The sequence below is a fragment of the Macaca nemestrina genome, chromosome 16, assembly GCF_043159975.1.
Source record: "Macaca nemestrina isolate mMacNem1 chromosome 16, mMacNem.hap1, whole genome shotgun sequence".
Lineage (NCBI taxonomy): Eukaryota > Metazoa > Chordata > Mammalia > Primates > Cercopithecidae > Macaca > Macaca nemestrina.
In genome coordinates, this window is record NC_092140.1 from 1423372 (window position 1) to 1437438 (window position 14067).

Below are 14067 nucleotides of genomic sequence, written 5' to 3' on the forward strand. Positions count from 1 at the left end.
GGGTTCTTACTTTCTGTTTGTGGTTGAGCCAGTAAAGCCCCTTCCTCATTCCTCTTCCTCTTATTACTAGAGACAGAAACGAAAAACCATGGCTTCAAGCTGCTAAAAGCCTAAAACAAGACGAAACAGAAAGACAACAACAAAATAGGGCAGGTCGGATGACCTTGCACGGAGAGGCAGAGATCGCCTCGTCTGAAGAATAAGAAGCCCGTCTCCACCACTATTCCTTCCTCAGGCAGGCGGGCATGTCGGAAAATGCTGCGTCAATTTCTACAACCTGTGACGGGGGATCCAACCCCGACCATATCCAAAGAATCCACACTTATGAACTAAAACTGCCCGTGGTCAGCTCAAGGAACAATGCTGGACACCGGCCTGCAAGGAAGCCGCGGCTTCAGAACAGGGAGGACCCTGGCGGTCACGCCTGCTCTGTGCCGTGAGGGAAGCAGCTGCTTTACAGGAGTTCATTACATAAAACTGTCTGTGTTGTTGGTTTGCTAAGCTCCGCACCGAGAATTGTTCATGAACATCCTTCAGATCCACTAGAGCAGGCTCCGGTCAGTCAGTCGCTTTCACTCGCAGAGACGTTTCCCGACACCTAAGTGGAGTATTTAGCACCCAAGATGCTTTGTTGAAAGTGAATCTAGTTTTCAGATTGAATGGTTCTTACGTCTCTCGCAAACCCGTGACTCATTCAAAAGATCAACCCTCGTTCTCACCATGAACATGGACTGAACGCTTCCTCCTGTGTCTGAAGTTCACTTCGGCGATTTCAGTACGTTCTCCCTCACTCAGAGGCCGCTCCTTCATCTTAACTGTGTCCCAGAGACACGCTCAGAAGAACGTGGAGTGGACAAAGAAACGGGGCCGAATCGGATGGAGTGAAGGGAAGGGAACAGAGGCGGGGCCTGCCCAGAGGAGGCTGTGCCAGCGAGACCACGAAGGCGTAATTCAGGCAGGACTGAGGGTGAAGACATCAGAGGTGAAGCGTCCAGGAGCGATGTCGCCGTGAACACAGAGGCACCACTGTGCCAGGACGCCTGGGGCTGGGGTTCCGTGACCCCACACAGATACTCCTGCTTTTACGGGGGGCGACAGCGCAAGAGGGCTACTGTAAGCTGTGACTTCCAAGACCATAACAATTCCTGATAACACCTCGAACTAAAGACGTCATCTCTTTCCGCAACTTACGCTTACACCAAAAAGTATCCGAAACAAGTCTCAATCAATTTAGGGGTTTGTTTTGCCAAAGTTAAAACTGTGGCCTGTGACGTGGCTCCAGGAGGTCCTGAGAACATGTTCCCAAGGTGGCTGGGGCACAGCTTGATTTGACATGTTTTAGGAAGACAGAAGCGACAGGCAAAGACCTAAACCAACACATGGAAGGTGGCGCTGGTCCGGCCCGGGAAGGTGCAGCATCTCCAAGCAGGGGGTGGTGGGGCCTCCAGGCCACACGTGGACACAAAGATTTCCTGACTGGCGACTGGGTGAAAAGGTGAAACTCGGCACGAAGAGTTGAAGTCAGCGCGAAGTTAAGGAGCTCGTGGAAGCCAAGCTTCCTCCACGCAGAAGGCTCCTCCAGGTAGCTTCGGAGAGTACCAGAGCTTAAAAGGGTCCAGACTCTCCAGAAAAGAGCTGGAGAGGGAAGGTGATTCTCTGTAGAATGCAGATTTCCCCCCCAAGAGGCAGTGTGAGGGGCCATTTCAAAAGATGTCAATGAAACGTATTTGGAGGTGAGATAACGTCTCCCAGGGTCTGCCATCTGTCACGCGAGGGTGCACTAGATTCAGGTGGAAAACTGGTCTCTTGTTGGTACAAAGAGTCTGTTTTGCCCGTCTCAGGTCTCTGTTTAATGTCACTGCTGGTCCAAAGGAAGGAGAGTGGGATGAGGCCTGTCCGAGTCCCTCTTCCCATCAGAGCCTGAACTCGCCTTTCCCGTTTCCTTGGGGTCCCCGTGGCCGAGAGGCAGGTCCATTCCGTTGGTTGGGGGCTTAGAATTTTGTTTTCAGTTTACAACGTAATAGCTGTTGTTATAACGTGTGCCTGGGATTTGCTATAATCAGGCGTGGTAAGACATGCAGGCATAGAAATGCTCACCAAGATAGATCTTTATACTCAACTCCCCAGACACAGGCACTCAGCCACCACGCAGGGCTGCTCCAGGATGCACTTTTCTGCGTGTGTCAAATGCTTTTTGAAATTATAGGCATAAAATGGAGCGAACTGAAGAATGGCTTTATTCTTTGCCCCTAAGAAGTTACCAGAAAAGGATGGGTCACTGCCACCGCCTGCCTCACTCAGAGCCCAGGAGCCGCACACGGCGAGGAAGGCCTGCGCGCCCGGCACACACACGACTGAGTGCCCCGGCCTCCACACCACTCCTGGAGGGCTGCCCGTCATACTGTGGGCATTTGTAAAGAGACACTTTTTGCTTGTGATGTTTTACGTTTTATGATCTTTATTCCATGGAACTTAGCTGAGCATAACTGGGTTTGGAGGTCACGACTTTACAGCAATGGAATTGTACCGCAAGGACACAGGAGTTAAGGGGAAGAACAACGAACCACTCCCGCACATTTCCGGCCTGTGTCACACCCAAGACACCCCGTCCGTAGCTAACTTTTATCTTCAGGTGAGGAAAACGATGGAGCAGCATCCTGAAGGAGTTTATCGTGGTCTCCTCTGAACCACGGCTGGGACTGAAGACACCTCCTGTCAACGAGCGTTTGTTCCATCAGGCGCACGGCAGTCTCGGAGGCCCACAGAGACAGTTCTCACAAAGGCCTGGCCGTCAGCTGTCTTTCCAACAGCGGCCTGTCAGGTCACAGCTCATACTCTCAGAAACCGCTTCTCAGCTTCAGAGACCCATTTCCTAATCTCAGCGTCAGGCATCAGGAATGATGCAGAAACGCCAGTCCCGCAGTACAGATCCCAACCTCCCTGCGACAGGAGGCCAGCAGGACCCGGCCCAGAAGCCCACCCCGAGCTGGGCGGAGGAGGAGAAGGGCGTTGGGAGGTCTGCAGTTAGCTGCCCTGTGAAGGTTTCCCACACACTTAAAACACACATACACTTCATAAGCACGAGTCTCCATGATCGTAGTGAAAATGCCTCGATAACAGGGACTGTTTCCTGTTGCTTTCTATCTTCTATCACGGTCACGAACTCAAACAGCTGCTGCCAGCTTGGCCAAAATGTCCCTGGGGAGGCCCCACCCCTGCGGCAGGTTCACCGTGCAACCTGGCCACGCAGGTGCATCTCAAGGCTTTTCTAAAAGCACAGCTAGAATGAGCCACAACGTTCCAGCCGGGGCCACACCTGCTGACAAGTGGCCGACTTAAGGTGTGCAATGGTGAGGGTGTAGCATCCCCCTTATCCTCAGGGGTACCTCCAAGACCTGCAGGGATTCCTGACACAGATAGTACCTAACCCCATGTTCACGATGGGGTACCTCCAAGACCCCAGGGGATTCCTGAAACCAAGAGAGTACCAAACCCTATGTACACGATGTTTTCCCTATGAACACACACCCCTGATAAAGTTTAATTTATAATTTAGGCACAGTAAGAGATTAGCAATAACTAATAACAAAATAGAACAATTATGATAATATGCTGTCCCCAGTTTCACAGACAGAACATTCCATCTGACTGGAGATCTTGGCAACCTGAGCGTACCGTTTTCTTTTTCCTTATTAAGTCGAGAACTTTCACTTTTAACCTAAAGGAGCACCTTCCCACTTCTCTTATGTGTACCCGCCTCGCCAGGCTCACTGCTCTTGTGCTTTGGGGCCATGATGAAGTCAAATGAGGGTTCCTTGAACACAAGCACCGCGACCCCTGGACCGTGGATCTGACAACCGAGAGGCCATAAGGGGGCGGGGAGCGTCCGCAGCCTGGAGACGCTGGACGAAGGGAGGGTTCAGTCCAGGTGGGACCGAGCGGGCAGTGCCAGATTTCACCACGCTCCGCAGAAGGGTGCAAAGTTAAAACTTGGGAATTGTTTATTTCTGCAATTTTCCTGTTAACACTTTCATACCTCAGTTACCTCGAGTAACTGAAATCACAGAAAGGGAAACTGTGGCGAAGGGGCCGTCATCCCCACTCCACCTCCCAACAACATCGAAAAAGACCTGTGGGCTGAAGGAATAAGGAAAGCATCATTACAATTACCTTTGATCCTTCCGGGTCACTGTGTTTTAAATCTCAGTTTGATTATCAAACGCAGATCAAAGCAATAAATATTTATTGGCAGAACTGTTAACAACTGCGCTGGTAACTATATTTACATAATACAGTGTAACTATATTTACGCCAACATGACCTGGTGCGTGGGAAGTCCTTCCAGCCTCGAGCAAGAAGAGGGGAACAGGACCAGCTTATGAACGCACACTGAATGTCCGTGTGAACTAGCTGAAAAAAATTAGGCAGTTTGTTTATACTGAGATCAAATCTTTTTTAAAAAGAACATTAAAAGAACAACTTAATAAACCAACCCAAATCATGTGGATATCATTTGAGCACGTTTCTATCTGGTATGTCACCAGGAACTCGTCTTCCAGAGTCCTCAGCCGAGCGGGCGATGCTAAACTTACTGGGGGCCTCTGGATGCGTCTCTGCCACCCACCCTGGACTCGGCGGGGGCCCTATACACACAGCACCAGGACGCAGCAGCCTCTGGACTCGGCGGGCCCTATACACACAGCACCAGGAGGCAGCAGCCTCTGGACTCGGCGGGCCCTATACACACAGCACCCAGGACGCAGCAGCCTCTGGTTAGGATCTACGGGATGAAGGGAAGCATGAAACTTACAGTGAGGTGCCCCCTCCTCAACTGTACTTCTATGAATTTTGAATAATTAGAGAAAAACAAGAAAAGTCACTTTTATTCCCACTTTCTGGACTGCTTACATGAAGACTGAGAAATGAAAAGACTCATATTTTGCTTTTAAAATGTTAAAAGGAATCCGGCTTGGGGATGACACACGACTCTTCAACACAGTCAAGTCTTTCTATTTATCCTCCTTTAAGCCTCAAGCTGCATCTGCCACCCTAACGCATATTGACAGACGGCTTCCTGTGGTTCCTATCCAGTTAATGATGACAGGAATTAGCTCAGCATATCGACTGGACAAGGTTGTGTTTTCCGTTGTAGGCACTTTTTTTTTTTTTTAAGTGAAAAGCAACTCACATGAAAAATGCATAACTTGTTACCAAGAAGGGCACAATAGTTCTCCAAGCAAATAACCTACCCAGGGGCATTTACAAAACTTCACGTGATTATCTGGTTATAAAATGTTTATAACATTTTGTAAACAGAAGAATTTGCCATTTCAGAACTGACTTCATTCTGTCTCCTTGGCAAAATAGGAAAAAATAAAATTTTTCTATTAAAAAAATTAAGTTTACAAAACAGGCACTGAAAACCTTCCAGATCATCCTAGAAACATCCTTTACACAGTGAGCAGAAGATAAAGAGTACCAACTTCCAATTTCTGCATCAATAAATGAAAGTACATTTGCCAAGCCCTTCACGGTGACAGAGAAGTTTTATTGGTGTATAAGTTCAATGAACTGTTAACGTAAAACTGAAAAGTCATCGTCACAGCTGACTGAATTTGTTACATCGCTCAGGTTAAAAATGTGTCCACGCGTTGTTGTTGAAAGAGCACGCAGGTTAGGAAGTCTTCAGAGCGGGATCTTGGGAGCAACCCCCACCGTCAGGACAGTCCAAAGTCTCCGGACCCTGCCAGGCGTGTTCTGGGTGGCTGGACCAAGACTGCTCCCAGGTGAGAGCCTCTGCTTCAGAGTGAGACAGATCCAGGTTTAAACCCCAGCACGCAACAGGGAAAACCTCTCCGGAGCGCTGGAGGATGTGGCCGCCTCCACCTCGAGTTGCCCCCAGCTCCCACAGCCTCCTCCTGCTCTAAGCCCAGCCTTTGCTGCAGGCACCAGTGTTTCTGCAGCAAATCCTCAGCTCTGTCTGAGCCCTCGCCCAGCATAAGAGGGGAACACCACGTGGGGAACGGATGAATTTCTATATCCTGCACATGCTGCTGTTTTTACAAGAGAAGCATTTGATGTTGTGTTTACCCACGGAAGTGACAAAACATAAATGTCACTCAACTTTTTATTAAATGAATTGGTTCAATGATTTTCAATCTTAACTGAAAATGTAACGTACAAAATGAAGACTACAAAACTGTACATTCCAAAGCCAATTTTTTGGATGACGGCTGTTTCTGAGTCAGTTTGCATTTATGAAGAGCACACACCCCACGGTAATGAACCGTTCTGAGATAATGTAACTGTGTATGAAAATTGAAAAATGCTTCACAAGTGTTAGTTACTGGAGTGTTTGATCTAAGTGCAAGAGGAGCTAGCAAGATGGATTTAAGAAATGTGGGCCGGGCACAGTGGCTCACGCCTCTAATCCCAGCACTTTGGGAGGCCGAGACGGGTGGATCACGAGGTCAGGAGATCAAGACCATCCTGGCTAACACGACGAACCCCGTCTCTACTAAAAATACAAAAAAATTAGCCAGGGGTGGTGGCAGTAGTAGTCCAGCTACTTGGGAGGCTGAGCCAGGAGAATGGCGTGAACCTGGGAGGTGGAGTTTGCAGTGAGCCGAGATCGCACCACTGCACTCCAGCCTGGGGACAGAGCAAGACTCCGTCTCAAAAAAAAAAAAAAAAAGTGAAGTGTTTACTGACCCATTCTTCTTACTTCAAATGTCTTTAGTGGCCGGGCGCGGTGGCTCACGCCTATAATCCCAGCATTTTGGGAGGCAGCGGTGGGTGGATCACCTGAGGTCAGAAGTTCAAGATCAGCCTGGCCAACATGGTGAAACCCTGTCTCTACTAAAAATACAAAAATTAGTCAGACAAGGTGGCAGGCACCTGTAATCCCAGCTAGTTGGGAGGCTGAGGCAGGAGAATTGCTTGAACCTGGGAAGTGGAGCTTGCAATGAGCCGAGATCGTGCCACTGCACTCCAGCCTGGTGACAGAGCAAGACTCCGTCTCAAAAACAACAACAAAAATGTCTTTAGGGTAAAAACAAAGGCTGAGACTTGGATGGAACCTGAGTAGCATGTGTCCTGCACTCATGCATGTGGCATGGACTCCCTGGAAGCTTCTGGAAGTTCAGAAACAGCTCTCTGGGAACCCCACCACACTGGCCCCTGGCTCCCCTGACATGGTGTGCAGACATGCAGCCACTCACCCTCGCCAGAACCTTGCCTTCCTGCCGCACACACACGATCCTCGACAGACTGCGGTGAAACACACAGCAAGGCAATCGGGAAGAAAGACGTTTTGAGTAGGTGTTTTTAAAGACTTTTGTTCTTAAAACAACTTAATTGTTTATATAATTTAATGTTTAACAGTGTCTCCTGAGATTCCTGAACACTGAACAACTGGCCTGCTGGTCCGTGCCCCCTTGCCCCAACTTCCCTCGTGGGGTGAGACGAGGAGGCCAGCCTGGGAAGGGAATGGGTGTCCTGTCCACCTCCGTGAGGGGACCTCTCGCTTTTCCTGATTCAAATCAGTTCTCCTCTGCAAGGCTCTAAAAATAACAGCCCCGTTGTGGAAACACCAAGTAAAATGTGAAAAAATAGAGAAGCTAGTCTTGACCTGAACAGACCTTGCAGTTTTCGCAAATACCTGTGACAGTAATTAACACAGACATAAGAGGAAGTCATGATGACAGTAAGAGACTCGGAAAACAAGTGGATTAAACACATTGCCTTCTAGAAAAAGCTGCGTGAAATGGGTTTGGAATTTCTGTTTACTCGAAAGATGAAAGCTTCCTATGTTTGTTCACCACTGGAGAGAACACAAGAGCCAGAAAAACAGCACGTCTTTGTTTTGCCATGAGCACAGCTCTGTTCCCGGACCCTCGCCCCTGCTTTCTGTCACAGGCGGCCGTTCTTGTAGGGTGGACTCCCTAAATCCACGAGCTTGGATAGCTCCACTTCAGATCGTGGCAGCAGTAACTTTCTATCTTTTGCCTAAATAAAAAGCACTTAGTATGCTATCTCATGCACAGTAGGTGCTCACATCGATGTGGAATAAATCCACATAAACCTAATTCTTAAAAGATGATCATTTTGTAAACGATGTAACTGGTATGTAACAATTTCAACTAGCAAATTACTAGATGTAGTTGATGTGTTGGGAGCAGGCCCCACCCTGGGAGCAGGCCCCCCATCAACTGCCACAAGCTGCTCTGACTGCCGTGGAAATCATCCGACACCACACAGGCTGCCCTGGGGTGCAGAGGGCCGTGCCCCAGAAGAAAGGCAAAGAGGCGTCTGGGAAGCTTGGTCACCAGCCGAGAAGCACCTCTGACACCGTCCAGCCTCTCCAGGTGAGGCCCACCTGAACTCAACCGCCGCCAGCCGATCTGAAATCGTGTCTGCTGTTTTTCATGCCATCCCCTACCTGCCCTGCCATCCGCTAGACTCTGGGAGGTAAGGTCTGGTGACAGGGACCCTGTTGCCAAGAGAGTGCCCCAGTGAGTGGTCAGGTTCAACAGGCACACACGCTCTGGGCAGAAGGCAGATGCAGGGGCAGGGGCCTCTCCGGGACTGGGCGGGGACCCTGATCCTAAAGCCCAACACGCAGGTGAGAGAGGTGGCCTGCGGGGTCTAGAGAGAAAGAACTGCCAGGAAAAACACTTGCCCCTTTCCTGAAGGCACCGCAACGATGGACATGACCCTTAGTTATTTGGGGTCAGAGGTCGATTTGCACAGCCAGCCAGAATCATAGGCCCTGCCTGCACTCTGTTTCATAGGCTAAATTTTATTTAATTTGTATTTTGGTTTTGGCTTTGTAGTTTAATGTTGTAAGGATATCATTATAATCAACATATGTCAACACCAAGGTTTCTAAGAAATTTATGCTGCTCTAAGTAATGCTTCCATGACAGGAAATGGTTCTGGGAGCCGCTCTGAGTGAGGCTTCCATGACAGGAAATGGTTCTGGGAGCCGCTCTGAGTAATGTTTCCATGACTGGAAATGGTTCTGGGAGCCGCTCTGAGTAATGTTTCCATGACTGGAAATGGTTCTGGGAGCTGCTGTGAGTGATGATCCGTGATTGGAGATGGTTCTGGGAGCTGCTGTGAGTGATGATCCGTGATTAGAGATGGTTCTGGGAGCTGCTCTGAGTGATGCTTCCATAACTGGAGATGGTTCTAGGAGCTGCTGCGAGTGATGATCCGTGACTGGAAATGGTTCTGGGAGCCGCTTTGAGTGATGCTTCTGTGATTGGAGATGGTTCTAGGAGCCACTGTGAGTGATGATCCGTGATTGGAGATGGTTCTAGGAGCTGCTGTGAGTGATGATCCGTGATTGGAAATGGTTCTGGGAGCCGCTCTGATTGGTGTTTCCGTAATTGGAAATGGTTCTAGGAGCTGTTACTGACAATTACCAGGCTCTGGACAATGCACATGACCAATGGCCTTGAAGGCAGGATCCATAGCTTGTCCATTTTTAAATCCCTTGCCCCTGGTGGAGTTCAGTGAGTGAGGTCTCTGGCACAAAGCTTGACACACATAGATGCTCAGTTGCTGTTTTCTGAATGAATACATACATGCCTGCCGCCTTGGTGGAGGCAAATTAACGCTTTAGCTATACTGGACAATTTTCCCAGGATGGAAATGGAATATTTGCAAGCTTTGGGGTTTGAAGGCAGGCATCAACTCTAGGTTTACATGAGGGGTGTTCATGAGTGACGTCAACATCACACCACAGCCAGGCAACGTGTGTCCCTGGGCAGCGGGTTCAGGTCGACAGTCACATCTGAGCCTCACGTGAACCCTGCAGGTATTCACCTGTTTTGCTGACAAGGAAGTTGAGAAAAGAGTCCATGGAGACAAGCCAACGACCTTTATTATCATAAACTAACTATATAACGTCTGCAGCCTTACACATGAGGGATGGTTCTGGTCACCTCCAGGCACTCACATGGGGGTGTCTGACGTAGAACCCACGGCAGCCGCACACACGGACAGTCCATCCGTTTCTAGCCCAGCTTTAAAAACCAACAACAAAATCCAAAACGGTGACAGCCTGGCTGCCATTTCTGAATGCCTGGGAGGCGGCCAGAAGTGGCAAATGCCAACCTTGGCCACAGCCCTGCAGGGAAGGTGCTTCTTGTGTCCGTTTTACAGGCAAGAAACGGAGGCTCTGAGAGGACCTGGAGGGACCCCATAAGCAGTTCGGGGCCATCCTCTGGCAAGCGCCACGTGGATGACGCTACAAGGGGCGCCGATGAGAAGCGGAAAACCGGTCTCTTGGTGTAGAAAGACTGTCCAAGCTGGACAGAGTTCCAGGATCTGAAGAGAGGGTGGGGCTGTGCAACGGACAGCAGAAGAAGCGAAAACTAGTGACCTCTGACCTGTGAAGTGGGGGCCCACAGACCAGCCCCCAGTCCGCGTGCAGCCTGCAGCCTGTCTGTGCAGTCCGTCAATTGAGAATGCTTTTACATCCTTAAATGGTTGAAAAAAATCAAAAGAAAAGTAACTGTCTGGGGATACGTGAAAATGATCGGAAAGTACAATTTCCTCGTCCTCAGTCGCCTTTCATGGGCCCACAGTGGCCCTCCGAGCCATGGACTGACAACGGCTGCCCTGGCTACCAGGGCACAGCTGGCACTGCAGAGGCCAAAAAGCCCGGGTCCTCGCCATCCAGCCCTCGGCAGGAGCTCTGCACCCACCTTGGAGCAGGTCAGGCACACACGCTGGGGAGGGGCACCTAGGAGGGCTGGGGAAGTCCTTGGGGGGCCGGGCCAGCCTTCCCGGGGCTCCATGGACAGGTGGTGGATTGTGGATCACGGACAGGACTCCTGAGCAGGCTTGCAGGGTGGAGCCCTCCCACCCCCGCATTTGTGACACGCCCCTTGGCGGCCAGGTGCCCTGCAGCGTGAGACATTCCCGCCAATGAGACCCATGGGCTTTGGAGGCAATGGGCCCACCTGTGAGTGGAGTACAGAGCGTGGGGGAACAGCTTCCCAGGAGTCTGGGGCTCGACCTCTCCAAGAGGCCCTGAAGGTGGCCTGAGAGCCCCGCTCTGGAAGTTCTGCCTCTCGGGGGGCAGCGTGGAGCACAGTGGCTGCAGTGAGCCCCGCCTGGCTCGAAGCACCACTTCCCACACATGCAGCTTTGGCAGGTGCATTAGCCCAGCTCTCAGTTTCCACGGTGGGAGAGCACGGCTGTGGGGTGGCGCCTGCCTCACAGGGCCGCTGGGAGGGATGCCTGGGTTACAGTGAACGTGAGGAGCAGGCTCATAGACCCCACACATGGCGAGCGTTATCCCAGGGGCATGCAGAGGTGGGACTGGAGACCGAGTTTCCAAAGACCAAGAATCGGCCAACGCACTGAAGGGCAGATGACAGAGGTGAACGGTCCCACCAGTGAGAACCCGGCCCTGTTATTCCAGGGCCTTCTCTGCCTTCTGTGAGAAAACGACTTTCCCAGACCCCAGCGCGGGCCTTTCTCACATCTCAGCAGCAGGGACCACGGCTCCAACAGCATCGCAGGATGAAGGCCCCAGGCGCTGAAGAGGGTGAAGCCAGACCCCGCCTCCATCCCGAAACACCGGGGACCACAGTGAAAGTGCCACGCCTGGGATGCTGCCTGGCCAAAGGCTTTGATCGGCCCCTGCCAGGCGTGTGGCAGAACCGGCTTCAGAGGCAGCTGTGCCCACATCATGAGCTCTAATGATGCCCCGGGAAGAACACAGACGGCTTCTTTCTCTAATTCCTCAGCATGTTTTTAAATTTAAGTAACTCTACATTGGATTTTGGAAAAAGCGCTTCTAACATAAGCCTGTTTGACTGCAGTTAAATAATTTATAGGTCTCTTGGCTTGTGAATCATTGTCTCCATTACCCTTTTTTATGTGACTCACATCATTGCTCCATTATTATTAATAATAAATATATCAAGCATCAGGCACACAAAAATATCAAGAATAAAGAAATATATAAAGAGCTCCTCATACTGACAAAAAAAAAGATATAACCCAAATGAAAGACGGGCAACAGATATAAACAAGCTGTTCTTTTTTAAAAAAGAGAAAAGAACGGCAAATGGACTTAAACACATAAAAAGATTCTCAACCTGCCTGTTAGCAGGACAAACACAAGATAAACCACAATGGGACGCAGCATCTCGTCCAGCAGCGGGAGGAAGGCCCAGAAGCTGGGCAGCGCAGGCCGCCGGCAAGGTAAGTAGAGAACAGACACCCTCCTACAGCACTGACCGGCAAACTGCAAACGCACCCCTCCTCTCAGAAATCTCCCTTCTCCAAAGCGATCCCAAAGCCGTCCTCGCAGAAATATAACTGATGTACTCACAAGGCGTCTGCAGCACTATTTATAAAAGCAGAAGACTGGAGACCAGCTGTCCATAATGGGGGGCGGCCGGGGGGTCCACAGGAGAACATCACGCAGCTGTGCAGACACGCGCACGCCGTCCACATAACATGCAGGTACGAAGGGGTTGTGAGGCAGAGTAAGAGAAAAAAGTACGTGCCGGGGTAACCGTAAGCCACCGTATATGTCATTGAGAACACTGGCTTATTTACCCTGGGCCTGATGTCACTGACTTCTACCTCCTGCCCCAAGATGTAGAGTGAAAGATGAAAACGTGGCCTGTTAACTCATCTGTGGGCAGGATGTGAAGACCATGTAGCACATGTGATGAAATACACAGCCAGTCCTTCCACAAACTCCGAAGGACACGGCTCCTTTGGCGGAAGCCACTCCTAGGTGGGTGCATCCTGGCTGACATTCCTGGAAATTCCCGATGCTACACTGACAACAACTACATTCTCTGTAGCAATTTTAGGATGGCAAGCAAGGACATTGTGGTTATCGGTGATGGAAAGTAAATTCTTGGCATTCTACTGCTACTCCAGGCTATTAAACTACATTACGGTATTTTTTTTTTTTTGTAGAAATGTGTGGTTCGTTCCATTGAGAAGGCAATTAAGTTTGTATGGTCAGAACATCTCTGAGTAAAATCCCTCATTAACTTTCTCACATAGAAATACACAACCCGTCAGATGGAGGCGTATTCAGTGCTGAAGACGATGGCGGGAGGCTGGGGGTGGCGACACAGAGAGGAGCCCCCATCACTCACAGCCCACTCTGCACAGGTGTGCCCACTCCACACAGGGGCGCCCACTAGGCACAGGGGTGCCCGCTCCACACAGGGATGCCCGCTCCACACGGGGTGCCCACCAGGCACAGGGGTGCCCGCTCCACACAGGGCACCTGCCAGGCACAAGGTGCCCGCTGGGAGGATTCTCCTGAGCTGTACTCCCCACCCCCGGGAACCCAGGAGGCTTCGGTAAGGTCGTGGCGTGTCACTCCTGTGCTCAAACACGTCCTTGCAGGAGGCCTCCCTGACTGCAGCACAGAAAACAGCTGCGCTCCTCCTGGCCCCCTGAGCCCCCCTATCCTGCCTCATTTTCTTCTCCATGCACATCCCCACCTGACACGGCCGCCATTACTACTGTGGCTTCTCTGCTGCCAGACTTCCCCCCACCTTGGAATGAGGCAGACCGTTTCTGACATAATCAGACACAGGGTTTACAGTAAGAGGCCCTAAGAAAGGAAACATCCTAAATTTCCTAACAAATGAATGACCAATACTAGACCAATTCCTGAAAGGCTTCTACCTGTGGAAAGGGAAGTGGTCCCTTAAAAGCATGTGGCACTCCAGGGGTCAGGAAGAGATGAACGATTTGGCCACATCATTATTTACAAAGATGCAATGACATATATATTTGTGTATTGACACACACATGTACGCACACAAACACATACGTGTGTGTATGTGTATACCATAATGTCAAAAGACAAATGAAAATTTGGGAGGCCAGGCACAGTGGCTGACGCTTGTAGTCCCAGCACTCTGAGGCGGGAGAATCACTGGAACCAGGCCGCAGTGAGGTGTGATCACAGCACTGCACTCCAGCCTGGGTGACAGAGTAAGACCCTGTCTCCAAAAAAGGTGGGGGGATTATCTGCACTATACATATAAGTCAAAGGGCCAATGTCTG

At 50.5% G+C, this 14067-nt stretch overlaps 1 protein-coding gene across 12 annotated transcripts in view; it reads right to left on the bottom strand.

The window, feature by feature from the left end:
• LOC105485271 (ATPase phospholipid transporting 11A) overlaps positions 1-14067 on the bottom strand; it is a 183284-nt gene that overhangs the window by 103678 nt on the left and 65539 nt on the right. The gene's annotated exons all lie outside the window — the stretch shown is intronic.